Below are 13752 nucleotides of genomic sequence, written 5' to 3'. Positions count from 1 at the left end.
TTATGACAGAAGATGAAGGAGAAACAAGCACCTTCTTCACAAGGTGGTAGGAGAGAGAAGAGGAAAGAAGAAATTTCCAAACACTTATAAAACCATCGGATTTTCTGAGAACTCACTATCATGAGAACAGCATGGCGGAAACTGCCCCCATGATCCAATCACCTCCCTTTCTCAACACGTGGGGATTACAATTCAAGTTGAGATTTGGGGCTGGGACACAGCTAAACCATATCACTTAGCCTATCATCACCTTGAATATTTGTTATTTCTTTGTGCTGTGAACATTAAAAGTCAGCTTTTCTACCAAAGTTAACATTTTTAACCACTTCTTTCATGTATTTTCTGAGGATGGTAGTTGGGAGTAATGTGAGCTTTTTACAGGCAGCAAACCCCAAAGACAGGGTTCCAAAATTCTGAATAATGAAGATTTGATGTCACTCATCCGGAGGTGAATGAAGCTGTTTTTCTGGTCAGCATCAGCCCCCTTGCAAACATCCCACAGGTACAGATGTTAAACCCCATGCCCTGTGCTCAGCCAGATGTGGTGGGCAGAAGAGACTCCTAGTATTAGAAGTAGAATCCAGTGAGAGACCATGGCTGTGCACTGATGAACTACTTAGCCAACTCTCTCTCTGCTGGTGTGCCGTGGCCTTTCAACTCAGATGGATTAAATTTTTGGCAAGATGTACTTCTCAGCCTCTTGTGTTTCTTAATTCAGTAGACTATTTCACAAGCTTAAGAGTTAAAGGCATAATCAACATGTCTCAAAATCAATTCCCTCCTTCAGAGGCTACTGACTGGTTTGTTTACTTTTGGATTTTGTGGATTAAGCACCATTGCAAATAGTTCTTTGAGGGTTTTTTTCCCCATTCTGTGCTTTTCTCTCTCTCCCTGTCCTTCTAATTCTTCCACCATATCATCAAATGCATGTCTTTTCTGTTCCTTCTTGTTATGACCTTTATTCCTGGGGGTCTCTGAGAGCTAGTGTTGAGTGACTTTGTGGGTGCCATCTCATAACCCAGATCCCTGCACAGAGCGGATTTCCTCATGGCCTCTGGAGTGGAGACGTGCTGGAAATGCTAAGCATATCATGCGAGTATTTGACTGGGCTTCCCATGAACATACTTCAAACCAGTAGTCCCTGAGCTCTTGTGGTTCACGCTGGTATTCAGGCCTGAATACAGATCAGACCTCCATGTTCTTCAAGAGGTGTCAGCATTCATGAAAGTTGAATATGAGTGAGCCACTCTTATTTTTGTAATTTCATTTAAATAATATAATTTATTATCATAAATTTACATGTTACTCTACTGCAAATTAAGCCATACCAGGCTTAGCTCCAAGCACAAAGTATACCCCTTGTGAATATTATTCTTTTCATAGAGACTCTTAGGAAGGACATAGATTATATTTAAATATTTTAAGAAGTCATTTATTTTCAGAGAATTCAGGGACTTAACCATTGTGATTATTTGTCCAGTCTTCCCTAAGTCTGACAAAGCAGACAATGTCGGGCTAGATGGGATAGTGTGATTCATTTATTTATTCATCATATTTATATTGAGTACCTCTGTGTTCCAGACCCTGCTGCATGTTAGAGTCGAGGGAGAGTGGAGATGGACTCAGGCCATGTCACTTGACTCCATAGCAGAGTCCAGGTGTTCAGAAGTAAACCCACTTAGCAATGGACACAGGGGGAAATGTCTTTTCCCAGAGTGACTGGTTTGACACTGAGGAGAGATTTATGACTGAAACACAACAGGGCCTGTGGACATTCTGGCTACTCTGGGATCTCCTGCCTTGGGGCCGCCTGCCTGAAGCCATATCTGCCCTCTTTCTTAGGACTGGAGGTTCCTGCAGGTGCCACCACCCAGAGAGCCACCAGAGGGTGCTTTTCTCTTCTCAGGTTATGACTTTTTGAAATGCAGCTCCTCATACTTCTTAAAACTGAGCGTCCCTGGCCCTGGAAAGTTCGGTACATTCCACTGCAAGCTGACAGATTTGATTCTAGGCGAGAGAAAGGCATGAATTAGTGTGTGTCTGTTTCTGTGTTTATTTGTCAAATGTCTGTCTCCAGTGACTGTACTCGGAAGAAGAGGTCTTGTCTTGGTGCTCCTCTCTCTTTCCTGGGACTGACTTCAAGTCTGGCACATGAGGGGCCCTTTGTAAATATTGGTGAGTTTAAAGAACAGATTTTGCTGCAAGTCCTAGCTCGGAGGTTTTCAAGTGTTCTGCCCATCAGAATCATCCCGGGTCAACTCACCCTCAGATTCTTAGTAAGTCTGGGGTGGGGCTGGGAATGTGATTCTGGGAAGCCCTCTTGTTCTGACTTGAGGACTGCTGCCCAGCTGTTCCTGCCCTGCACACGGCTGCTCGAGTGTGAGAAACACATCCCTGCTTCCTGGGCCTGCCACCGCGAGCCCTTCAATGTGATCCAGAGAGACTTCCCACCCTCCCCTTCGTGTTCCTCTTCTCATGAACATCTCTTCCCGTCACCCAGTCCTAGAGGGGGAGGGAAATGTACCCAGAGATGCCTTTACCTGCTGGTCCTGAGAGGGTACCTGGGAGGACACCTGCAACATAACCAGGTCTTGGTTCCCCCCGCCCCTCCACAGGGTCGACCTCTTTTGCAGGCTGGTACTTAGGGTGCCACCTGCTTCAGCGACACTTAAACAAATACTTAAATGAGCACAGATGCTAGAAACCACTCTGAAATTGAGGAGGGCCTGTCTCATACAACAGACTTATAATATTGCCTCCTGAGAAACCTGTTTTTCAGTCTTTTGCAAAGAAGATGCATGTGCATCATGATGACTTTGGTGGAGAATAACTTTTGAGCAAGAGGAGTCCTTTTGTTCTGTGGTTCGGCCTTGCTGGAGCGGTGTCAGTTGTATGAAGACCTTGCACAAACCTGAGCTAGTGTGCACTTCATGGGGTGTGTCTGTGGACACATTAGTCAATCTCTTTGAGTCTTACTTTTTTTCACCAGACTGGAGAATGATGTCCACTTCACAGGGTTATATGCAGACTTGCTTTAGTTAGATGTAAAATTGTCAGTTCATATTCAATGGCAATATAAGAAATAGCTTTTGAAATGTGTATTTGAAACTCTATTTGCGGATGTTGTAGAGGGAGTTGTTTTGTCCATCATGTATGGTTCCTCTCCACTGGAGAAATGCTTATTTGGCCTTTGTACTAGGAATAGTTTCACATCTCTTGCTGTGCTTTAATCTTATGGACTTGCTGATTTGCATAACTGACTGGTTTTCTTTCTTTGAACTAGCTGCTAGAAAGCCTAGAGCCAAGTGTGTGGTTCATCAGTATCAAGTGTGCATGTCATTGTGTTATATGTTTTTGGCCTCATACATGGCACCGTTTACACTGTTGCAATTTTTAAAAATTACTCTCACTTTTTATTTATTATATTTTTGTAGTTAGGTATTTCTCTAAGCTGCTTTTTATGTTTCTGAAATGAGACAGGATAAAAGAAAAAATAAATTTGTTACTGAATAAATGAGCAAATACATTTAAAGCAGCTTTCCCAGTGCCTAGCCAATAGTAAATATATAACATAGAGGTTCATTGTAATCTTCCTTGTAACTGAGTCTAATTATCCTTTATGGATCCCAGTTAGACTCTCATGGATTATGTGGTAAAGTGATTCTCACAAGAAAAGGTTTCCCAACCTGGAAAGGTGTTACTGCATTAGGACATAGCAGGAATAACTCTAAAACAAGCTGAGAGCCCAAATGGCCCAATCTCTGCCTGGAATTTCCTATAAATGTGCCCAGCCTAAACCAAATATAATTTAAGTGATTTTAATCTTTACACAAGCCTCTCAAAGCACATTAAAGGAGTACTTGTTCTTCTCTGCCAGTCACACATCATAAAGCCTTCTTCTTCTCCTTTATAATTCTTTATCAATCACTACTTCCCAATGTGTTTACTGACATCCCCTCTTGTGCCCGGCATCTCCCAGCTCTTTATTATGTAGACTGACCTAGCTTCTCTGGTTAGTCTCCCTGTTTTCTCACACCTCTCTGGACTTCTTATCCATTCTCTGATTCTGTATCATAAAAGATTTATGAACTGGGCTGACAAAGATAATTCTACTTGTGGGTGGATTGGGGAATTTTCACATGCTAATAAATCTTCTCTGTCATCTAGGAAACAAAGGGTAATGAATGCTGCGTGGTAGAAGAGGAGAGAACTCTGGCATGTGGCTTTACGTCAGGAGGACACACTTGAGCTTTGGGATTTGGAAGAGGCATGTTGGGGCAAAGATGACAGAGCTTTGTTCTTCTGGTCCTGCCTCTGTCCAGGCTTCCCTTGCCCCAGAATAGGTGACTTCATGGCAAAGGTAACACAGATGGGGGAGTCATGATGCCTTTGTATTGAGTAGGGCTGAAGATATTGGTGCAGAGTTAAGGGATAATGACAGGGAGTGAATGATCAATCCTACTCTTGGCTTCCTGTGGACTGTGTGGGAATGGCCACTCAGACTTGTCCTCCCTCCGAATGGAGGAAGGAGGAAAGAAATAGTCTCAGATTCATTGGACACAATTTCCTGATTGAAAATGGAAGTATCCATATGCTAGTTGTTTTTTTTGCTTTGAGAAATCCAGTAAATATTAGGTTGGTGCAAAGGTAATTACTTTTAATGGCAAAAACTGCAATTACATTTGCACCAACCTAATAGTATGTCAATTTATTGCAATCCTATATGCTTATGTGTTACATCAACTTTAGGATCCCTGATCAAGTCTTTGGTGTAAGGATCACACTTGAGGCTGGGCATGGTGGCTCATGCCTGTAATCCCAGCACTTTGGAAGACCAAGGTGGGCAGATCACTTGAGGCTAGGAGTTTGAGACCAGTCTGACCAACATGATCAAACCCCATCTCTACTGAAAATAAAAAAAAAAATTAGCTGGGCATGGTGGGTCACACCTGTAATCCCGGCTGCTTGGGATGCTGAGGCAGGAGAGTTGCTTGAACCCAGGAAGCGGAGGTTGCAGTAAGCCAAGATGGCGCCACTGCACTCCAGCCTGGGTAACAGAGTGACTGAGACAACATCTCAAAAAATAAAAATAAAAAGGATCACACTTGAATAGAAACAGAACCAGAGACAGACCAAGTCAGAAGATTGAGCCACAAAATTATTGATTCAGAACCACAGGATTAATGGATACAGTCATTTTCAGGCCAGATGTGGTGGCTCATGCCTGCAATCCCAGCACTTTTTGAGGCTGGGGCAGGAGGTTCATTTGAGGACAGGTGTTCAAGACCAGCCTGTACAACACAGCAAGACCTTGTCTCTGCCAAAAACATAAAAATTGGCTGGGCATGGTAGTACATATCTGTAGTCCTAGCTACTCAGGAGGCTAAGGTGGGAGGATTGCTTGAGCTCAGAAGGTTGAGGCTGGAGAAAGCCATGACTGTATCAATGCCCTCCAGCCTGGGCAACAGATTGAGACCCCGTCTCTAAAAAATAACTAATTAAAAAATAAAAAATTAGACAGGTGTGGTGCCTGTCTACAAGGTGCCTGTAGTCCCAGCTACCTGGGGGACTGAAGTAGGAGGATCTCTGTAGCCCAAGAGTTTGAGGCTGCAGTGAGCTATGATTGTACCACTGCACACCAGCCAGAGTGACAGAGTGAGAGCCTAATTCTAAACCCCCCACCCCAAAATCACTTTGAATTGAATGGATGGGTTTTGTCTTCTCATTTTAGATCTTGTTCTTTTCTTCACTGAATATTTGTTGAGTGCCTATTATTTGCCAGTTCTGCTAAGTGCTGAGGACATTGAGATGATAAGGCACTGACCCTTTCCTTCTAGGAGCTACCACGTAGATAGTAAGGGAGACAGACATGTGAAAAAGAATAATTAGATTACAACATGTTCCATGCCACCATTGAGGTATGAAGAGAATGCAGTGGGATCCAGAAGCTGGAGTGACTAACTTGTCCTAGGAAAGTCAGGGAGGCGGGAACCCTGGGGCTGGGATTTAAGCATAAGGAGTTTGCTCATTTGCCGAAGTTTTGTTTCCCAGATTTTAGTTTGATCACACTACCTCATAAATATTAGAAAACATCTTCTGGCCAAATATGGTCTCAGCATTTGGTCTTTTGGTTCTGCAATTAGTGACAGACCATAGTAGCATCTCTGGAATGTTCTTCTGAGCCGAAGAATTTAAAAGATGTCATACATAATCAGAGACAAACTGCATCCTTGAGGCTTAGCAGATAAATGCTCCAATTTGTTAAGGAGTTTTATGGGAGACTTTCACTTCAGCCACCCAGTATTTACTTCCTGTGGCAATAACGCCATGTAAAATAAATTATGAATGGAAAGATGATCATTCTGAAATGGGAATATAGAAGTTCCAGGTCTGGGCCAATTGGATAGAAGCTGCTGTCACTTGGTGTTGGGAATGATTTGGACTCTGCACACACAGTTGAGATTCCCTTCAAGGTTATTAGACTACCTTAGACCAGAGTTTTGGCTTGATGGTTATGTCACCATCACCAGCGGGAAGGGCAGCATGGTGGCACTGTCTCTCAGTGACCTTCCTGAGCCCTCCAATGCCATTTCTTTTCATTTTTAAAGAAATAAAGTCTGATTTAGAGCTTTGTATTTCTTTCTTAGTGTTTGTTATAAAAGTGACCATTAAATACAAGGTTTTAGTGACTAAAACAGTTGGAGGCTACAGTCGGGCTGACAGCTTTAGTGGAGAGTTTATGTTCTTTTTTTTCCTCCCGCCTGGCTTCAGCTTTAAATTAGATTGTAATAATCATAACAAAGCTTCTCCCTGCCCTTAGTTGAAAGCACATTGCAGAACTGAACTCTTTCTGAGACTTTATTTACAACAGAATCCCACACCATTTTAGAGCTTTCATCTTCCATGTGCTCAGCATTTTATGGGTCTTGGTTTTCTATAGCATTTCTGAAACCATGGTTCAAAACAATGTGGATTCTTTCAGGCACCAGAAAGATCTAGGAAGAGTGTGTCCCCTCGCCTCATTGTTTGCATAGATGTGTTGACACTGTCATTGTGTTAACAGTGGAATACACAGTAAAGTGGGTTAGTTAAGGCTTTAATTAACTTTAACTAATATGGCTTTAGAGTCATGTTTTCTGGGTATATTCACAACTTAGGTACTTACTAGCTGTGTGACCTTAGATACCTTAGCAAACATTTCTTCCAAGTTGTCAAGAGAGAACAATGGTAGCACTTACCTCCAAGAGTGGCTGTGAGGATTAAACGAGTTAGAATACTTTCAGCACTTGGAACAATTCTTTACAGCAGTAAGTGCTTAACAAATGTGAGTTGCTGGTATTATCCCAGAAGCTCATGAAGTTACATGACATAACTGATGAAACTGGATGGTCAAGTAGTCATAAAATAATCCCACTTTACTTGGTCTGCGTGTTTGTGCTTGGTAATGGTATGGTTAGAAGATTTTAAAAGCTAGACAACCAGTCAATTGGTAGCTACATTGAATTAAAATTTCCTGGAGACAGCAGGAGGCAGTATAGTTTAGCTGTTAAGAGCATTGGGTTTGGAGTCAGAAAGCCTAGTCCAACAGTAGTTCTGTTACCTACATGGCCTCTTGGTGGCTCAGTTCCCTCGTCTGTAAAATGGAGCTAATTCCTTACAAGACCATTTGCAACAACAATGTATGCGAATGTCTGGAGCACATATTAAATACTCAAAAAAAGTTGTTATAGGTGAGGCGAGGAGGGAGGGGAGGAGGGATGGGAGGAGAGATTGATTTAAGGTCAGTTCTGTTTATTTATCATCAGTTCCCTGGTAACAAGCAACGGAGATGCAAGTTTGCTCAGAGCAGTCAGCATCCAGCTGTGAAAAGGAAACATTCAGGCCCTTTTAACTTTAAGAATGTTGAAAGAAATTACAAAACCATGAAGGACAAATGGCAAAGTTGCTGCTGTCAGTATTATAAACATCAGTGTGAGTGTGGACAGTTTAGCTCAGATGAGTCATTCTGGGTTTGTCTTGTCTTGTCTGGAAGCTTCACTTGCATAAGATGGGGTGCCATTGGCAGAGGAAAGAAGAGAGTTTAGGACCCAGTCTGTCTTCTTACTGCTGGAAATAGTGTTAGTGGCTGGGCTGTCCAGGGGTTTATTCACTGTTACAAGGTTCTCAAACTTTAGAGGGTATAAAACTCAAGTGAGAACTTGTTAAAAGCGCACCTTCCAAAGCGTCATTCATAAACATTTCAATTCAGCAGGTTATTGGTAGGGCCCAGGAAATCTGCTTGTTTTCGGGCTCTCTAGGTGCTTCCAACACAGGTGCTGAGAATCTACACTTTGAGAAAGACAATTCCAGTGAGATTGTGCAGAGTAAAATTCCTGTGTAGAAGGAGCTGCCCCATCCACTAGCCTTTGCCCCAGCATTACAACCAGAAAATGAAACAAAAAAGCCAATTTTGTTTTATTTTGAGTCAAAGCACTACTTAATAAACTGTGTCAATTGTTTCTCACAACACTGCATGAGAGACTTAATTCCATTTGACATTAGAGGAGTCAGGGACACTAGAAAGATTTACTTGGGGGTACAGTGTAGTTTTTCGTGCAAGCATGAATTATAGGCAAACATTGCACAGGTTTTTCAGTTTGTCCCCAGCCATCTGGGTATTGCTAAACACATCTGTTTCTTCTCCTGGAGAGGATGCTCCAGTGTTGTCACATGATTTAAATTATGTCAAAGGGGGGGGAGTTCCGTTTGTCCACTTCCCTGGTTTGCAGGGATGGCTCCGGGGAGCCTTGGTTTGCTGTGATTGGCATTCATCCAGAGCTTGGGCATTTAACTCTGAATTTTGATTTGGGCATTTGCCTGGCATGATATTCTGCCAGGGCCTTCCCAGTCTGTTCTCTGCTGTTTTGCTCCTGAAGATTTATAGCTAATGAAGGGATAAAGAAAGGTCGCAGCAAGAGGCGGCAGCATGTGGTAGTGACTCATGGTCTGGGCCTGGTGTGGAGCCAGTTTGGGTGGAACGCTTGACTGGCTGCTGTGCCTGTTTTCACGTGGCTCTTTGCCACAGCCTTGCAGGAGGCAATTTCTTGCCTGTCTGTGGTCAGAGAGGCCTGGTGATTCTGCCTGTCCCCTGCTGTTATGGACTCAGGTCAGGGAAATGAAGCCTGGTGGCCATTTGACAAAGAATCTCACAACTGGGGGCTCAGGAGACAGTGGGATGGGCCAGTCCTGGGAAGGGTCAGGTTTAGAGACCCTCCTTCCCTGCAAAGGCACCCCAGCTTGGGGGACACATTAGCAGCATGGGCCAAAGGAAGTCAAATGAAGCTACTAGCAGGACAGGGCTTCTCAGCCTCAGCACTGTTGACATTTTGGACGAGATAGTTCTTTATTGTGGGGCTGGGCTGTGCATTGCAGGACGGTGAGCAGCATCCCTGGCCTCCGCTCACCAGAGGTTAGTAGCCCCACAGCCCCTCTCAGTTCATGCGACCAGCAAAATCCCCCGTGGTTGAGAGCCACTGTGTTACGGTTGGGTTCCAGGCATGTGGCCAGGGTTAAGAAGACCCATCCTCCATCCTGTTTTTATTTAGCAGTTACCATGTGGCAGGCATTCTTTATCTCACTTAAGCCACATACAACCCTAAGATGAAGGAACTCTAATGCTCCCATTTTCTGGATAAGAAAACTGAAGTTTACAAAAGTAACTTGTCTAAGGTCACATAGCGTGGGGCTCACACATGTGTCAGGTGCCCCTAGGTCCTCACCCTGTTGCCGAATGTAATGGAGCCATAATATGGAAGTCTGAGAGAAAAGCTGAGATGCATGACAGCAGCTGGCATGTTGTGTAAGGGGGGCTGCCTGTTGAGCTTTAGGGCTGGGGTAGAGGAGTCTACTTACAAACCCTGTGGAGATAGTTAAGGGCTTACATGAACTTGAATACTGGGTAGATGATTCAGATAGAGATGTAGTTACTACAAATTCCATGCAGGTTGGGGGTTGGTTGCAGGTAAACTTTTATCTGTGCCCAGCTGTTGTTCCTCACCTGTTCATGACACTGGATCCCCTGAGATATGACTCCTGATGTGAGCCCAAATGTGCTTTTCCCACTTCAAATACCACTTATTAAACTGGGGTCTCTCACCGCAACCTCCATTCCTTCCTTAGGGACCAGCCCTTCTCTGGCCTGAATCTTAGCTTCTTCCACTGACACCCTGCTGCCATGGGTTGAGGGCATGCCTGAGCTATGACATGTACATTGAAACGACTGGACAACTTGAGGATGCTGGTCACCTCTGGCACAGTAAAGACCCTGGGACATGACAATTGAAGCTGGTGTGGTCTTCAGTGCATGTGAAACACTTGTAGTTTATAGGAACTGATGATTCTGAATTGAATGTCAATCCTTGGGAAGGTTTGTCCATTAATAATTGCATTTTTAAAAGGAAAGGTCAGAGTTTCTGATATTGTGGTTTCCTCAATATCAAGGGTACCAGGAGGAGGTAAGGAAGATGCTACTTGAAATCCAAGTGTGCCTCTTCAATGGGCCTTTTAAGGATATTTCCTCATTAGTGGGGCAGGACAGATTCTGGAGTGCATGATTATTTTGTAGTCTGGCTAATACCTAGAACCAAATGGGCTTCAATTTGAAAAATGATATTAGCAGATAGAGTTAACTTGAATTATAAGGATTTCTCCTCTATTCACACCCAGTTAATTAGCACTTAAACACATGTGCAATGTGAAGACTGGGAATACCTTTGCAAAAAGGAAAATTCCAACTGAGTTGAAAAGGCTGCTTGGGACCTGCAACTGTTTGGGGGCTCCTACTGCTCATGGATCTGACAGACACTGATGTCCCACAGAGCCTCCTCAGTGTGACATTTTGCTCAGCACAGTTACTATGCAGGTTTTAGCATTTCTGCAAGACTGTGAAATCATTTCTCTGATTCCCCTGTGTTCTCAATCCCTTTTGCTCTTCTATGGTGGTCTTGCCCTTTCTCAAGAATATTATCATTGGTACTTGTTGGTTCAAGGGGAGTGTCATTTGAAGGAACATCATAAAATAGCAAGACTGCTCTCTGGAAATTTTTGCTCTTGCTCATTCTGTTTTTATCCTTAACTTATATCATTTTAAATACTAGAAAAATATATGTGTATGGAGGATGAATTAGAAAATACAAATAATCAACAAAGAGAAAAGAGGATTGTAACCTTACAACCCAGATATAGCCACTATTAACATTGTGGTTATGTCCTTGTGTTTTTGTTTCACTTTTAACAAAAGGAGGGGTTAGAAGAAATTGTCAGAACACGTGGCATTTTTTTAAATAGAATTAAAAAAAATGCTTTAAAAAACCTTTTTATTTCTTAGAAAATAGGTCCTGATCACTGTCAATGATGTACACAGTTTTGGAAATATGCTAAGAAATGCCATCTTTGTCTCCTTGCTGATAAAGGGTATATCTATAAGAGAAGTGTGTGTGTGTGTGTGTGTGTGTGTGTGTGTGTGTGTGTGTGTGTATGTAAATGAACTGTCTGTGGCTCCTGAAAAAGAAATGCTGTTGCTGGATTTGGTGACTCACTGCCAAGCTCTGCTGCAGGCAGGGAGCAGATTCTGAGTTATTCAAGCCAAACATTTGGCCCTCACGGTTTATTGGCTACTGTGACAGACTTCTCCTCACACCTCACCTCCTCATTGGCACGTGGACATATCAGGCATTTTGTTCATTTTGCTTCCCAATCTCCTCCTATTTATTTCAATTACTCCTTAGCATTTCTCAAATTTATACTAGCACCACCCCAACTCTCTAACACACAATGTTAGAAATACCCAGACACTTTGTTCCTGAGGTTGCTGCAAGAACCCACCGTCTCCCTCTAAGACCTTGTCTGTTCATGTGTGAGCCTCCTTAGGGATCCTAAGCTGTCATGAGGGAGCAGCTTCTCTCAGGGAGGGAGCACCACTCACCTTCATTCATTTGCAGTCACTCAAAATAACCCTGTTTCCTTTCCATGTCCAATATGAGATCCGGGTGTAAGACTGAACTCAAGTTTCGTCACACCCCAAGGGGGACCGGCTTGGGGAGATGAGAGAGAGGAACTGTGTTGCTTCAGTGGAGAATTCCTTAGTCTACTGGGTAAAAGAGAATTTTGTACAAACTGTCATGACCAGTAAGCTATCACTGAGAAGATGCATCCTAAGATCATAGTTTTAAAAAGTTAAAAAAAGAAGTGTTTAGCTCCAGTTGGCAAAAAACTAGACACAGGAAAAGATAGTGTAGCCTGCCTTAAAGGATCACAACGTATGGAGGAGACTGGATGGGTAAGGGCTTTATATGAAGAACTTGTCTTCCAGCTCCTTGGTGTTTCCCTCCTTCTGCTTTCAGTGTTTTTGGTATGCTGTTTGAAATGTTTGGAAAAGATCCTAAGTGAAAATGAGGCTAACGGTAATTGCTTTCTGAGTTTCAAGCGCTGTTGTAAGCACTGATCACGTAGTCACTAATTTAAAACCTACAACAACCCCAGGGGAGGATCCATCACCACTGTTTTACAGACTTGAAAATGTAGTACAGACTTTAAGAAACCTACCTAAGGACACACAGCTGGCAAGCTGCAGAGCCAGGATTCAGGCCAGGAAACCACACTCTCTGCTCAGCCTCCTCTAGTAGTGAAAGTAGCCATGGCCATAGGACTCTGAGTTTCAGTCAGAGCTCTGCTAATAATTTGCTGCGTTATCTCTTTGGGCCTCAGTTTCATCATTTAGCTAAAAAATTATACAGTCCTCTAGATATACTTACGCTATTCCCCTCCCCACGCCTACAAATCTTGAATATATCTAGAGAGAGAAATGCCATTTGCCTTAAAGGAAATTCAGATTGAATTTTGCATCTAGCTCCTTCTTCTTTTGGTCTTGATTCCACTTTCTCTGCAGGAGAGAATTGCTGTACTGTTATAAGCAGAGACAGTTTCCTTGGAGCAGCTGATCTCATTGGGCCAGTCCTACTTAGTAATAAAGAGGGGTTTGTTATAGCTTTCCCATAAAAAGATTTAAGAGGGGGTAATTCAGAGAAATGGAAACATTCTTAATTAGCAAGCACATCATCTCAAGTTTCCAAGATTTTTAAATCCATAGAGTGGAGAATATTTAAAAGGAGAGACAATGTGTTTTGAAGGACTAAGCACCAAATTGACTGAGGGAAATGCCTTTAACCTACTTATTTGCCACATGTTCCCAACAAGTCATTTGGCTATTTAGGCTTCTGTCTCCTTGGTAAGGTTGCTATGGTAAGCCCTGAAGAATCACCTGTAAAGCTTGCTGCAAATGTTGACTTCTGATGATCTTGTTCAACCTTGGGAGGTGAGGTTTCTCCGCATCTCATGTGTTTGTATGTCTCTTGGAAGCCTTGCAGCCCTGACCCTGCTGATAGAGCCCAACTGTTTGTTGTCTTTTACCTGTTCATGACACCCACTTTCCTTATCCTGTCTGATGACAGGCTTAACGGAGACTGAGGTCTTTAGCACACATGGAGCATGAGACAATGGTGGTGACTTTGTGCTGACTCATCATCAATAAAATAACTTACTTCGTGAGGAACTATGCAAGTATTTCCTAACACGTAGTTCTGTTCTAGAGGTTATCATAAACTTGCGACCAACTTTCTAATTGTTTTTCTTTCCAGGCAAAATGCATCCCTTTGCTCTTTATCCCATGCATAGGTAAACATTACCCATAGTCATATTCTAGCTTTTAGAAACCAT

General features: G+C 42.9%; 1 protein-coding gene across 5 annotated transcripts in view; it reads left to right on the top strand.

Moving 5' to 3' along the window:
• Positions 1-13752, top strand: part of LOC116560819 — a 226801-nt gene that overhangs the window by 89271 nt on the left and 123778 nt on the right. For 4 of the 5 annotated variants that reach the window (XR_004273154.1, XR_004273150.1, XR_004273151.1 and 1 more), the window contains one exon: positions 4168-4360. The gene's annotated coding sequence lies outside the window, so the exon portion shown is untranslated. Of the gene's footprint in view, positions 1-4167; positions 4486-13752 lie in introns of those variants that run through there. The other variant, XM_032292302.1, reaches the window with a different exon arrangement.

The sequence above is a fragment of the Sapajus apella genome, unplaced genomic scaffold (genome assembly GCF_009761245.1).
Source record: "Sapajus apella isolate SASKATOON/1434 unplaced genomic scaffold, GSC_monkey_1.0 scaffold27, whole genome shotgun sequence".
Classification (NCBI taxonomy): domain Eukaryota; kingdom Metazoa; phylum Chordata; class Mammalia; order Primates; family Cebidae; genus Sapajus; species Sapajus apella.
The sequence above is the reverse complement of the archived record's forward strand: the minus strand, read 5'-3'. Positions and strand labels throughout refer to the sequence as shown.